Consider the following 15,843-nt stretch of genomic DNA (forward strand, 5'->3'; position numbering starts at 1 on the left):
TGAGGTACCTCTGGGCAACTTGAAGTTCCCGGACCTGGCTTGGCGCCCTTCACAGCGGCTTAGGTGCGGTTGTGGCAACTGCACCATGAAAGTGCAGAAGCCTCCGGTTTTCCAGCCGAGACCTGAAGTAACTCGGCTAGTCCAGGAACGGGTTCCCTTCTTGCGGCCTGATCCCTCTGACACTTGGCAGATACGGGCATACGGGTGCCATCCTGCACTCACCGTACCCCCTGGGATCCCTTCAGTTACTGAAGCCTTCTGTTACGCTCGTGCCCGGACTGACTGGCGTGAGCGTGATTAGTGATCCCACTGTACCATGGACCGAGGAGTGCCTGGAGGGGCTTAACTAAGTATCAACCCGATCCAACCAAGGTCGCACGGTGGCTAGTCGACTTCGTGGAACAAGAAGGAACCGAGCAGAGGGACCAGGTGCGACTCCAGGTCAGAACCCGGTCACAGTTGTTGAACCACACCGGGGAATGCAGGAACAGGCAGGTTAGACTGGCATACAGGCAGGTGGGTATTGGCAAGTACCGCTGGTATGCAGACAGGTGGGTACTGGCAAGTATGGCTGGTATGCAGACAGGTGGGCACTGGCAAGCACGGCTGGAGTGCAGACAGGGAGGTACTAGCAGGTTGGAGCGCAGGCTGGATAGGGTCCAGTACAGACTGGGAGACAGGTACAGAGCCGCAGATGCGGTAGACAAGCAGAGTAAAGCAAAACCGCCGGAGCGGAGGACAAGGCAGAGCAGAGAGGAACTGCTGGTGCGGTGAGCAAGCAGAGCGGAGCGAAAACCGCAGGTGCGGTGGGCAAGGCAGAGCAGAGCGGAACCGCCGGAGCAGTGGGCAAGGCAGAGCAGAGAGAAACCGCAAGTGCGGTGGACAAGGCAGAGCAGAGTGGAACCGCCGGAGCGGTGGGCAAGGTAGAGCAGAGAGAGGCCGCTGAAGCGGTGGTCAAGGCAGAGCAGAGAGAAGCCGCCGGAGCGGTGGGTAAGGCAGAGCAGAGGGAAGCCGCCGGAGCGGTGGGCAAGTCAGAGCAGAGAGAAACTGCTGGAGAGATGGGTAAGGCAGAGCAGAGGGAAACCGCCGGAGGGGTGGGAAAGTCAGAGCAGAGAGAAATCGCCGGAGCGGTGGGCAAGACAGAGCGGAGTGAAACCGCAGGTGCGGTAGACAAGGCAGAGAGGACAGGGCTCTGTTCACATGGAACAGACTGGAAAATACAGGAAGATACGGAGGAAGGGAAAAGGGAGAAGCAGAACCTGATACATGCAAGGTACTTCCTATGAAGTAGCGAGTGGACACAAAACTCACAAACAGAAGTACAGAGACAACGAGTTGGAGTTAGGTGTAGGTTCAGATACTGCAGGAAAAGGAAAGGTACGGACATAGAGACAAACAGGTCACAGGCTAGGATACAGTTCAGACAGGAACTGCTACTACAATGAGATAAAAGAACGAGCCTGGGTATACAGCCCCCAGAGATGGCGGGAATGGACAGAAGACACAGATAACAGGTCTGGGTATGCAGCCCCCAGAGATGGTGGAAACAGACAAGAAGCAGAACTAGACCTGGCAACTTCAGAGTAAAGGAGCACACTGAATGTTAGTGTTGCTCAGGCACCTCCTACTGGGTGGAAGGGGTTTAAATATCCAGTGACTCACAGCAATAGGCTGGAGACGCATTAGGGGTGCGCCCACAGCAGCTATAAGAATCAGGAAGTAACCGGGCCGCCGCCCTAAACAGTCAGTCAAGAGACATGCACACAGCATGAACTGGAGCAAGATTTGCAGGCTGGACTGACAGGTAAGATTGCGATCTTGCATAGTGGGAGGTGGTGCACTATGCAAGCACGCCGCCAGGGATGTTACAGTACCCTCCCTTTACGCCCCCTCTTCTTCAAGCCTGCAAGGGTCTTCTGCAGAGAATTTGGAGGCCAATCCTCTTCAAGAGGATTACCTCTTCTGTTCATTAGAGGAAACGAAACTGATCTCATCATCTTGGTGACTAGGATGCTTCCTCCTATCAACCATCCTCAGCAACAGATGAAGTGGGAGAAGTACCAGGAACAGCACACAGGAAAGTCTCTCTCCATTTATTATCAGGTAGGACCCTGGTGGATTCAGGAGACAACTGGAGGTCCTTCGCCTGGTTGGAGGGGTGCAGAGACTCTGTGGGTAACCACCGCCTTGACGTTCACTTTGCCAAGCTTACTGGATGAAGTGGGCGGCGTACCAGGTACCGGGTGTAGGAAAGTCTCTCTCCGTTTATCAGGTAGCACCCCGGGAAATTCAGGAGACAACTGGAGGTCCTCCGCCTGGTTGGAGGGTTGCAGAGACTCGGGGGTAATCACTGCTTCTAAGTACATTTTGCCAAGCTTACTGGATGAAGTGGGCGGCGTACCAGGTACCGGGTGTAGGAAAGTCTCTCTCCGTTTAACAGGTAGCACCCTGAGGAATTCAGGAGACATCTGAAGGTCCTCCGCCTGCTTGGAGGGGTGCAGAGACTCGGGGGTAATCACTGCTTCGATGGACATAGGACCAGATTTATTAGAGACAGAGGCTCCTTGCTTTAGGACCATCTTCAGACTGGTTTCAGAGATGACTTATCTGTAAGGCGGGACGGTACCTGAAGCCAGATCATTGGTACAATCGTCGAGACTGTGTGGGGACAACGCCTCCGCTTCTCTTCCTTCGGAGACTTCAGCGCACAGCGAGTCAGCGACTAGCAGATCTGATGAAGAAGAAGAATAAACTGCTAACTGTCCTGAAGATGTGGGGACTGGACCCCCCTTGTACCTTAGCAGTCCCCCAGGATACACCATGTAGGATCTCCAGACCTGAGCGGGCACTAGATCTCTCGGTTCTGGACGACCTGTGGGTAAGCCAGTCAGCACCTGGAATGTGAACTTCTTCATATGTAATGCTCCAATCTGGAGCTTAATTTGTACAGACATATTTTGACTGTTTCTGAGTAGGGCTCGTCCTTCTGCTGACAATGCCCAAACTGGCTTCTGGAGTTGTCGGACGGGAATCAGACACCGACTCTTCAAGGCTTTAAGCCCGAAACTTCCGGTTAATCCGAGGACTTCACTTGCCACGGAGACAGTCATGGTCCTCTGTGGAGAGGAAACACTAACGCCAAGGGCAGCCTCTCCTACAGGCCTAATGTCTTGGGATTCTCCAAACTTCGTTGGACAAAGACCGTCAGGGGGTCCCAAACCACCGCAGCGTGACCGCAATCCGATTTTGTGACTGAGTTCTGGCTTCTGCTTTGCCTGACGAACATAGTCATCCTTCATGGATTCTGTGCGGAAAGCTGCCTCTACAGGCTGGGGAACAGGAGGTCTTTGGGAGGACAGAACCTGGCATGACGGTTTACCTCTACGCCTTGCACGTCTGGACTGCCTCTTGAGATTGGGAAGAGAAGTATACTGTGGAGCATAGTCATCCTGTGTGGATTCTGGGTGGGCAGCAGTCTCTTCGGGCTGGAGGACTGGTAGGCTACCTACACAGATTACCCATCGGGGCTGCTCTGGGATATTGGGAAGGGAAGCTTTAGCAGAGGCTTCAGGATTAGGGTAATCGAAGACCATTAGAAAGGCCACCAGGAAGGCCTGCAGGTCAAAGATGATAGGATCCCATGCTTCCCATAGGGGGGTGATCCATTTCAAGGCATCACCCTCTAGGTAGGACATCATGAATGCTACTTTAACCCAATCAGTAGGAAAATAGTGAGCATAGAACTTGAAATGCAGCATGCATTGCTCCACAAATGCACGGCTTCCTTTTGGATCCCCAGAGTACGTGGTGGATCCACAGGAACGAGTGCTGATAGATCCATTTGGGCTGGTGCATAAATTGCCTGGGCCATAGCTTGAGAAAAAAAAATGTTTTCTTGGTGCACGTATTCGCCAGACAAGGATTCAAAATGTCTCTGAGAGCGAAAGGCCGTGGGGCTCAACGGGAACCATGGCCTGAGCAAACTGTTACGCTCGCGCCCGGACTGACTGGCGTGAGCGTGATTAGTGATCCCACTGTACCATGAACCGAGGAGTGCCTGGAGGGGCGTAACTAAGTATCAACCCGATCCGACCAAGGTCGCACAGCGGCTAGTCGACTCTATGGACCAAGGAGGAACCGAGCAGAGGGACCAGATGCGACTCCAGGTCAGACCCCAGTCACAGTTGTTGACCCACACCGGGGAATGCAGGAACAGGCAGGTTAGACTGGCATACAGGCAGGTGGGTATTGGCAAGTATGGCTGGTATGCAGACAGGTGGGTACTGGCATGTACAGCTGGTATGCAGACAGGTGGGCACTGGCTAGCACGGCTGGTATGCAGACAGGTGGGCACTGGCAAGCAAGGCTGGTATGCAGACAGGTGGGCACTGGCAAGCACGGCTGGTATGCAGACAGGTGGGCACTGGCAAGCACAGCTGGTATACTGACACGGAGGTACTAGCAGGTTGGAGCGCAGGCTGGATAGGGTCCAGTACAGACTGGGAGACAGGTACAGAGCCGCAGATGCGGTAGACAAGCAGAGTAAAGCAAAACCGCCAGAGCAGAGGACAAGGCAGAGCAGAGAGGAACTGCTGGTGCAGTGAGCAAGCAGAGCGGAGCGAAAACCGCAGGTGTGGTGGGCAAGGCAGAGCAGAGCGGAACCGCCGGAGCAGTGGACAAGGCAGAGCAAAGAGAAACCGCAGGTGCGGTGGACAAGGCAGAGCAGAGCGGAACCGCAGGAGCGGTGGGCAAGGCAGAGCAGAGAGAGGCCGCCAGAGCGGTGGGCAAGGCAGAGCAGAGAGAAGCCGCCGGAGCGGTGGGTAAGGCAGAGCAGAGGGAAGCCGCCGGAGTGGTGGGCAAGTCAGAGCAGAGAGAAACAGCCGGAGCGGTGGGTAAGGCAGAGCAGAGAGAAACCGCTGGAGCAGTGGGCAAGTCAGAGCAGAGAGAAGTCGCCGGAGCGGTGGGTAAGGCAGAGCAGAGGGAAGCCGCCGGAGCGGTGGGCAAGTCAGAGCAGAGAGAAACCGCCGGAGCGATGGGTACGGCAGAGCAGAGGGAAACCGCCGGAGCGGTGGGCAAGACAGAGCGGAGCGAAACCGCAGGTGCGGTGGACAAGGCAGAGAGGACAGGGCTCTGTTCACATGGAAGAGACTGGAAAATACAGAAAGATATGGAGGAAGGGAAAAGGGAGAAGCAGAACCAGATACACACAAGGTACTTCCTATGAAGTAGCGAGTGGACACAAAACTCACAAACAGAAGTACAGAGACAACGAGTTGGAGTTAGGTGCAGGTTCAGATACTGCAGGAAAACGGAAGGTACGGACATAGAGACAAACAGGTAACAGGCTAGGATACAGTTCAGACAGAAACTGCTACTACAATGAGATACAAGAACGAGCCTGGGTATACAGCCCCCAAAGATCTCAGGAACGGACAGAAGACACAGACAACAGGTCTGGGTATGCAGCCCCCAGAGATGGCGGAAACAGACAAGAAGCAGAACTGGACCTGGCAACTTCAGAGTAAAGGAGCACACTGAATGTTAGTGTTGCTCAGGCACCTCTTACTGGGTGGGGTGGGGGGTTAAATATCCAGTGACTCACAGCAATAGGCTGGAGACGCATTAGGGTTGCGCCCACAGCAGCTATAAGAATCAGAAAGTAACCGGGCCGCCGCCCTAAACAGTCAGTCAAGAGACATGCACACAGCATGATCTGGAGCAAGATTTGCAGGCTGGACTGACAGGTAAGATTGCAGTCTTGCATAGTGGGAGGTGGTGCACTATGCAAGCACGCCGCCAGGGATGTTACACCTTCCTCCCTAGCTCCCACTCCTCTCTCCTTCTTGGGCATGACAGGCCGAGCCTGCCTGCCGAGCAGAGCTCCTGCAGAGCCCCTGCTCCTTTCACTTCTCCTCCTCAGACTTACTTACTGAACTGACCTGCTACTCTAAGATATACACCTCCTATTCAAGTGTTCCCCTGATCTATGTCCTCCACCCACACCCCTACTGGTTCCCCATCACTTTTGGTTCCCCCCTCTCCAGCCATGGACGGGACAGCAAAAGAAGTGCATAATGCCCTTCCAGCCGGCCTGGAGTAGTGTAGTGTTGAGTGCAGGTGTTGGGGTCCCGGGCAGTACTCCATCTTTACCTGAGAGAAGGAGATGCCACACCTCTGGGTGAGGTGCAGTACCTCTGTGGCAACTGAACCCTCAGGGGCGCCACACAAGCTGAAATTATGCCACAACAAACACCCACATCTTCTCGCTCGACCTTCCTGTCCCAATTAATAGGAGACCACAGAACACCACTATTGAACACAGAGCAGTGTGAAAAGATTATTGGTTGGATAGCAGATAATGCTTCCAGTCACTTAGCCACCACCACCACCTTGTCTTCCACACGGTCAAGTCTCAGTACCTGTCAGTCTGGACCGCATATTCCACAACCTGAACCTCCTTTCTCCCACCATGCCGAGTGCCCAGAGACAACTGATCCCACACTTGGACACTCCGAAGAGCTTTTCACTTTTCCATTTATAGATTCGGGCCTCTCGCCCCGTCCACTTGAAGCGGGGCAAGAGGATATCGCATGTAGCAATGCCCAAATATTTGAACAGCCACGGTCACACGAAAGCAATGGTGGGAAAGTGTCACAAGAGGTGGACGATGAAGAGACACAATTGGCAGAAAGTCATGAGGAGGACCGGGGTGTGGTAGTGGAAGACAAGGTTGTGGATGATATAGTAACTGACCCAACCTGGCAGGCGGACATGCAGAGCAAGGACAGCAGCACACAGGGGGAGGCAGGCAGGAAGAAGAAGTGTGGTGGCTGCAGAAAGAAGGAAGGCAACCATTCCCCGTAACACCAACACGAAGGAAGTTGCCAGTACACAACTGTTAGGTCTTCCCGAGTCTGGTTGTTTTTTAAAGACTCTGCCGATAGCCCCAAAAAGGCCATTTGCACCACCTGCCAGGCCAGCATCAGCAGGGGTGGCAAAACGACCAGCCTGACCACCAACAGCATGGTCAGGCACATGGCAGCACCTAACTTTGTGGGCTGAATCCCAGGGTCCAGGAACAGTGCCTGCGGGTGGCACCATTGCTTCTTCCGCTGTTGTGCATGCAAGCCAATCCCTTGTCCATGGTGCATGTGAAGATGCCTCATACCCTGCACCTGTCGTTGCACGCTCTCAAGTAGCAACATCATGAAGCACGTCCACATCCTTGTCCCAGCGCAGCGTTCAGTTGTCCATACCCCAGTCCTTGGAACTCAAGCGCAAATACGCAGCCAACGCCCCACAGGCCACTGTACTAAATTCCCACATTTCACGACTGCTTGCTCCCGAAATGTTGCCTTTTAGGCTCGTGGAGATGGAAGCATTTTGCAACCTGATGCCGGCGGCCGTCCCTCGGTACTCATTCTCCAGCCGCCACTATTTCTACCAGTGTGCTGTCCCCGCATTACACAAGAACGTGTCCCAAAACATTAGCCGTCCCCTCAACAACGCAGTTACTGGGAAAGTCTACCTAACCACAGACACGTGGATGAGTGCTTGTGGGCAGGGAAGTCACATCTCGCTGACGGCACACTGGGTTAACATAGTGTAAGCCGGGACCCAGTCAGACCTTGGGACGGAACACGTCCTCCCGAGGATTGCGGGCCTTAGGTCAAACAGGGTTGCCCCTACAGTCTACAGCTCCTGCACCTCATCCTCCTCAGCCTCCTCCTCCTCTTCAGCCTCCATCTCCGAAATGACCACATCAGTCACAAGCTGGAAGCACTGCAGCACTGCCTCGTCCAAGCGGCAACAGGCTGTGCTGAAGCTAATATGCTTAGGTGACAAACAGCACAATGCTGAAGAGTTGTGGACAGCTGTGAAAGAGCAGGCAGATCTGTGGCTCACACCGCTGAACCTACAGCCAGGCATGGTCGTGTGTGACAATGGCCGGAACCTGGTGGCGGCTCTGAGGCGAGGTGAACTCACACACGTACCATGCCTGGCCCATGTGCTTAACCTCGTGGTTCAGCGGTTTCTCAAATTCTACCCAGAGCTGCCGGATCTGCTTGTTAAAGTACGCCGCCTGTGTGCCAATTTTACAAAGTCACCTACAGCTTCCGCCGCCCTTGCCATGTTTCAGCAGTGTTTGCAGCTTTCGGCTCACAGACTGGTATGTGATGTCCCCATGTGTTGGAACTCTACACTGCAGATGTTGGGAAGGATTTGTGAGCAGAAGAGGGAAGTTGTTGAATACCAGCATCAACAAGGCCATTGGTATTCAGTTCAGACTCCACACATAAGACCTCAGGAGTAGACATGGATGTCAGACATATGTACCATCCTCCAAAACTTTGAGGACTCCACCAAGATGGTGAGCGGCAATGATGCCATAATTAGCATCACCATCCACCTTCTCTGTCTTCTGAAACGCTCTCTGCTAACAATCAAAGAGGATGCATTGCAGGCGATGAGATGGAGCAAGGAACCATATAAGGTGATTACACACAGCCCAGCCTCATCTCATCCCAACGTGGATTGGGTGACAATGAGGAAGAGGAGGAGGAGGAAGAACAGGAGATAGTTTTCTGCGCTATAGACGGTACTACCTGAACAACTGTCATACCGTCTGTTCAGCATGGATGGCAAGAGGACAGAGAGGAGGAGGAGGAGAGCATGGTCAGTCATCCTCTTGGTGAGGACACAGAAGTCTTGCCTGTTAGCAGTCTGGCACGCATGGCTGAATTTATGTTACGCTGCCTTTCCCATGACCCTCGCGCTCTCAAAATTTTGGGTGACTGTCATTACTGTTTGGTGACACTTCTAGACCCACGCTACAAGGAGAACTTTATATCTCTTATTCCTGAGGCGTACAGGTCTACAAAAATGGGGCAGTACCAGAAGGCCCTTGTTGCGGAACTATTAAAAAAATTCCCATCTGAAAACGCTGGTGGCCGAGGTCACAGTTCGTTGGACAACTAAGGAGTACAGGCGAGAGAAACACAAATACAATCCAGCAGAGGCAGGGGAACACTGTCAAAGTTCTGGGACAGTTGTCTCAGACCCTCCCATCGCACAGGCCCTGAGGTGCGGGGTACACTCACAAGTAGTGCAAAGTTTGGGAAGATGCTGAGAGAGTACCTTGTCGACAGTAACAACGTCCTCCGTGATTCCTCTGTGCCTTTAAATTATTGGGTATCCAAGCTGGATAGGTGGAATGAACTAGCTCTCTACGCCTTAGAGGTCTTGGACTGCCCTGCCGCTAGCGTTTTATAAGAGCGGATTTTTAGTGCCGCTGGTGAAATTATAACTGATAAGAGCATCCGCCTGTCAACTGAAAATGCTGACAGGGTGTTTATGATGCCCGTAAAAAAAAAAAATTTATACAATATGTTCATGTATACCCTCCAGGGGTAAATGTTTTTCAGCCCATACACTTAGTGCATGGGCATTACAAGTATAGGAGACCCGCTCCTTTCTAATGGGAACATTTTTTTATGAGGCCCTCTAATTCTCTTCCAAGGGGCATTGGAGTGCCTCCCAATTTTTGGCAGCCCTTGCATTCACTGCATAGGCCAACACTATGGGAGACCCTCTCCTTTCTAATGAGAATTTGTCGTTACTGTAGCCCTGCTCTATGTGTCTTTAAATTATTAGCGGGGTTTTTCTTAAATTTGGTCAGCCGTTGGACTCACTGCATACCCTATAACTGTATAGCAGACTCTCTCCTTTCTAATGGGAATTTGTCATTACTGTGGCCCTGCTCTATGTGTCTTTAAATTCTTAGTGGGGTTTTTCCTAAAATTGATCAGTCGTTGGACTCACTGCATAGCCTATAACTGTATTGCAGACCCTCTCCTTTCTAATGGGAACATGTCGTACTTGTTACTGTGGCCCTGCTCTATGTGTCTTTAAATTCTTAGTGGGGTTTTTCCTAAATTTGGTCAGCCGTTGGACTCACTGCATACCCTATAACTGTATAGCAGATTCTCTCCTTTCTAATGGGAATTTGTCATTACTGTGGCCCTGCTCTACGTGTCTTTAAATTCTTAGTGGGGTTTTTCCCAAATTTTAGCAGCCCTTGCAGTCACAGCATGGGCTTTACCTCTATAGGAGACCCGCTCCTTTATAATGGGAACATTTTTTTTACTGAGACCCTCCTCTATGTCTTTTCAAAGGGGTATTGGGTTGCATCCAAATTTTTGTCAGACCTTGCAGTCACTGCATACGCAATAACAGTGTAGGAGACCCACTCGTTAATAATGGGAATGACAAAGCATAGCCGACTGATGGCTTTCTAACAATAGCGAGGTCTGACTGCTGGCCTTTTAAGAATAGTAAGGGCCGCCTGATGGCCCTATAAAAATAGGCTTGGGACTTTCAGAGTCCCTCCATCATAAATGAAACAGGATGTGTCTTATGATGTGTCACACACCACATTGCCAGATAAGGTTGTAAAATGTTAAAATTACATTTCCCGGTGAATGCATTTGCCTTAAAAAATAATGTAAAAACCAAAACAATAGGATCTTTCTTTAGTATAAAAAACAGCATCACCAATTTAACCTCAATGTAATCACATTGTTCAGCTCCTGCACCTCTTCCTCCATCTCCGAAATGACCACATCAGTCACAAGCTGAAAGCACTGCATCAATGCCTTGGCCAAGTGGCAACAGGCTGTGCTGAAGATAACATGCTTAATGCTTAGGTGACAAACCGCCCAACGCTGTAGAGTTGTTGAAAGCTGTAACACAGCAGCCTGATCTGTGGCTCTCACTGCTAAACATACAGCCAGGCATGGTCGTGTGTGACAATGGGCTTAACCTGGTGACGGAGAAATGACTGCCGGAGTAGATACGGTCTCCCTCTTTGCCAGTCCTTTCACCGAGCTAAAGAATATGGCTGTGGTAAAATACAACTCACAATGAGCAGCTGTTTTGGATTGAAAAACATTGTGCCCACCAGAGGATTTGATTTTGAGGGCTCATCTTTCAGCTCGGCTCAAGAACCCCATAGCAGCTGCAAAGTTAGCGCTATCATGAACTCTCATGAGGTAGAAGCCAGGGCACACCAGAGGATTCTCTGGTGGGATCGTCCAACCCTGCCGAGAAGCAGCCCTGGCTAAGAAAAGTGTGGGGGGAAGGTTCCCGGACACTCTATGGCTGTTTTCTTAATGTGGATCGGACGTGCTTATGCATGTTATTTCTCAAACCGCATTGCAAATCAGGCCATTGCCCAACTCTGTAGTCATGAAATTAAATGCGCAAAGAAAAATGTTTGTGTGTCAAATCACCACCGACAAGTGCGAGTTGATGTTAGACGGGCTGCCATTGCTTCTGCAACAAGCTGCATTAGAGGACTTCCTGGGAGAAATGACACCCAGAGTAGATACGATTTTCCTCTATGCCAGTCCTTTCACCGAGCTAAATACAACTCAGCAAAAAAAACTGTGGACTGGCTCCGTACCATACCTGGCCACATTCACTTGTCCATGTGTTTGTGGTTAGGTCGTCCTTCCCAGTAAGTGCACTGGGGAGGGCACGGGTAATGTTGTGGGACCCATGCTTGTGGAAGGCGGAGACGATACCGGGAGAAATAGTGGCGGCTGGGGACCGAGTATGGACACCCAACCGCCGCCGGCATGAGGTTATGAAAAGCTTCCGCCTCCACAAGCCTAAAAGGCCACATCTCAAGTGAAAGCAGCTTTAGAGGACTTCCTGCGAGAAATGACAACTGGGTAGATATGGTTTCCCAAGTCCATTCACCAAGCTAAAAAATATGGCTGAGGTAAAATACAACTCAGCAAAAAAAGCTGTGGACTGGCTCTGTACCGTCCCTGGCCACATTTACTTTTCCACGTGTTAGTGGCTAGGCGGTCCTTCCCAGTAAGTGCACTTTGGATGGCATGGGTAATGTTGAGGGACCCATGCTTGTGGAAGGCGGAGACGACACCGGGAAAAATAGTGGCTGCTGGGGACCGAGTATGGATACCTTTTCGCCGCCGCCATAAGATTGTGGACAGCTACTGCCTTCATGAGCCTAAAAGGCCACATTTCAAGTGCAAGCAGCTGCCCAGAAATCTGGCAGTTTAGTATTGCGGCCTGTGGGTGGGCGGGTGGGTGGCTGGCTTAATACTTGTGCTTGCATTCCAAGTAACAGAAAAGTAAGCAGATGGTGGTCTCTATCATCATCATGGCCTCACCTCGGCACTATGAACTCTCATGAAAGAGATGCCAGGGCCCACCGAAGGAGTCTCCGGTTTTCTGATGGGTCCGTCCATCCCTGCCGAGAAACAGCCCTGGCTAAGAAAAGTGTGTGGGAAGGTTCCCGTGCACTCTATGGCTGCTTTTTTAATGTGGATCGGACGTGCTTATGTATGTTATTTCTCAAACCGCATTGCAGATCAGGCCATTGCCCAACTCTGTAGTCATGAAATTAAATGCTTCCGCCTCCACGAGCCTAAAAGGCCACATTTCAAGTGCAAAAAAGTGTCAAAAACTTGGCAGTATAGTATTGCAGTCTGTGGGAGGGTGGGTGGCTGGCTGCATACTTGTGATTGTATTCCAAGGAATGGGGTAGGGACAACTGAACGCTGCACTGGGACAAGGACGTGGACGGTGATTGTTGCAAGTGTGCAATGACAGGTGCATGGCTAGAGGCATCTTCGCATGCGCCAAGGATCATTTATGATGGGCACACTTTTAGGCAGTGACCTGGGAGTCAGAAATGCTTCCAGAGGTCTTCCCCATACTGTTCCCATGTCTTTTCAGCACTGCATGCATGTGTCTGATGATGTGTCACACAACACATGGCCAGATAAGGTTGTAAAATGTTAAAATGACATTTCCCAGTGAATGCATTTGTCTTGGTTGAAAGCAATGCAAAAGTGCAAAAACGCATCAAAAACGCTATGTGTGAACATAGCCCAAGGTGTGGAGGAGTATTTTTGGTTATTTATTTTGCCTTATATACAAGTCATTACCCTGGAAAGGATGTTCCTTAACATATTTCCCAGGAAAATCCATTTTGGTTTAGTTTTTGTATGTTTTATTGTGAGTACGTGAAAGTGGCATAATACTCTGACAACGTTGTTGACAGCAGTGACCTAGGAGTCATAAATGCTTGCAGGGGTCTTCCCCATGCTATTTCCATGTCATTTGAGCACTGTTCCTATCGATTTGGGCAACTTTTAGGCCCTCTGCAGACCTCAGGGGGGAGCCGCCTGAAATATACTCGAGTTTTCCCATAGACTTACATTGGGCTCGTTGCTCGAGTTGAGTACCCGAGTATTCCAATTTGCTCGACCCGAGCAACAAGTACCCAAGCATTTTAGTGCTCGCTCAACACTAGATGCCAAGTGAGGGTTCATATTACATATAGGAGCTATGTGAGGGCTCATAATATACACTGTGTGCAGAATTATTAGGCAAATGAGTATTTTGATCGCATGATACTTTTTATACATCTTGTCCGACTCCAAGCAGCATAGGCTTGAGAGCCAACTATCAATTAAGTAAATCTGGTGATGTGTATCTCTGTAATGAGGAGTGGTGTTGACTAATGATATCAACACCCTATATAAGGTGTGCTTAATTATTAGGCAACTTCTTTTCCTTTGGCAAAATGGGTTAGAAGAGAGATTTGACGGGCTCTGAAAAGTCCAAAATTGTGAGATGTCTTGCAGAGGGATGCAGCAGTCTTGAAATTTCCAAACTTTTGAAGCATGATCACCGAACAATCAAGCGTTTCATAGCAAATAGCCAACAGGGTCGCAAGAAGCATGTTGACCAAAAAAGGCGCAAAATAACTGCCCATGAATTGAGGAAAATCAAGCGTGAAGCTGCTAAGATGCCATTTGCCACCAGTTTTGCCATATTTCAGAGCTGTAACGTTACTGGAGTATCAAAAAGCACAAAGTGTGCGATACTCAGGGACATGGCCAAGGTAAGGAAGGCTGAAAAACAACCACCTTTGAACAAGAAACATAAGATAAAACGTCAAGAATGGGCCAAGAAATATCTTAAGACTGATTTTTCAAAGGTTTTATGGACTGATGAAATGAGAGTGATTCTTGATGGGCCAGATGGATGGGCCAGAGGCTGGATCAGTAAAGGGCAGAGAGCTCCACTCCGAATCAGATGCCAGCAAGGTGGAGGTGGGGTAAAGGTATGGGCTGGTATCATCAAAGATGAACTTGTGGGATCTTTTCGGGTTAAGGATGGAGTGAAGCTCAACTGCCAGACCTACTGCCAGTTTCTGGAAGACAACTTCTTCAAGCAGGGGTAGAGGAAGAAGTCGGCATCGTTCAAGAAAATATGATGTTCATGCAGGGCAATGCTCCATCACATGCATCCAAATACTCCACAGCGTGGCTGGCCAGTAAAGGTCTGAAAGAAGAAAAAATAATGACATGGCCCACTTGTTCACCTGATCTGAACCCCATAGAGAACCTGTGGTCCATCATAAAATGTGAGATCTACAGGGAGGGAATACAGTACACCTCTCCGAACAGTGTCTGGGAGGCTGTGGTGGCTGCTGCATGCAATGTTGATCGAAAACAGATCAAGCAACTGATAGAATGTATGAATGGAAGGCTGTTGAGTGTCATCATAAAGAAAGGTGGCTATACTGATCACAAATTTTTGGGGTTTTTGTTTTTGCATGTCAGAAATGTTTTTTTCTAAATTTTGTGCACTGATATTGTTTTACCTGGTGAAAATAAACAAGTGAGATGGGATTATATTTGGTTTTTATTAAGTTGCCTAATAATTCTGCACAATAATAGTTACCTGCACAAACAGATATCCCCCTAAGATAGCCAAATCTAAAAAAAAAACACTCCAACTTCCAAAAATATTAAGCTTGGATATTTATGAGTCTTTTGGGTTGATTGAGAACATAGTTGTTGATCAATAATAAAAATAATCCTCTAAAATACAACTTGCCTAATAATTCTGCACACAGTGTATGTAGGAGGCTATGTGAGGGCTTGTACAGTTATATGAAAAAGTTTGGGCACCCCTCTTAATCTTAAGCTTAATGTTTTATAAAAAATTGGTGTTTTTGCAACAGCTATTTCAGTTTGATATGTAATAACTGTTGGACACAGTAATGTTTCTGCCTTGAAATGAGGTTTATTGTACTAACAGAAAATGTGCAATCTGCATTCAAACAAAATTTGACAGGTCCATAAGTATGGGCACCCTTATCATTTTCTTGTTTTAAATACTCCTACCTACTTTTTACTGACTTACTAAAGCACTGTTTTAGGTTTTGCAACCTTATTGAGCTTTGAACTTCATAGCCAGGTGTATGCAATCATGAGAAAAGCTACTTAAATTGGCCACTTGCAAGTTGTTCTCCTGTTTGAATCTCCTCTGAAGAGAGGCATCATGGGCTCCTCAAAACAACTGTCAAATGATCTGAAAACAAAGATTATTCAACATAGTTGTTCAGGGGAAGGATGCAAAAAGCTGTCTCAGAGATTTAACCTGTCAGTTTTCACTGTGAGGAACATAGTAAGGAAATGGAAGAACACAGGGACGGTTCTTGTTAAGGTCAGAAGTGGCAGGCCAAGAAAAACATCAGAAAGGCAGAGAAGAAGAATGGTGAGATCAGTCAAGGACAATCTTCAGACCACCTCCAGAGAGCTGCAGCATCAATTTGCTGCAGATGGTGTCACTGTGCATCGGTCAACTATACAACGCACTTTGCACAAGGAGAAGCTGTATGGGAGAGTGATGCGAAAGAAGCCGTTTCTGCAAACACGCCACAAACAGAGTCGGCTGAGGTATGCAAAAGCACATTTGGAGAAGCCAATTTCTTTTTGGAAGAAGGTCCTGTGG

The sequence above is a fragment of the Phyllobates terribilis genome, unplaced genomic scaffold, assembly GCF_046119375.1.
Source record: "Phyllobates terribilis strain yellow unplaced genomic scaffold, ASM4611937v1 Scaffold_11__3_contigs__length_659146591, whole genome shotgun sequence".
In the NCBI taxonomy this organism is placed as follows: Eukaryota; Metazoa; Chordata; class Amphibia; order Anura; family Dendrobatidae; genus Phyllobates; species Phyllobates terribilis.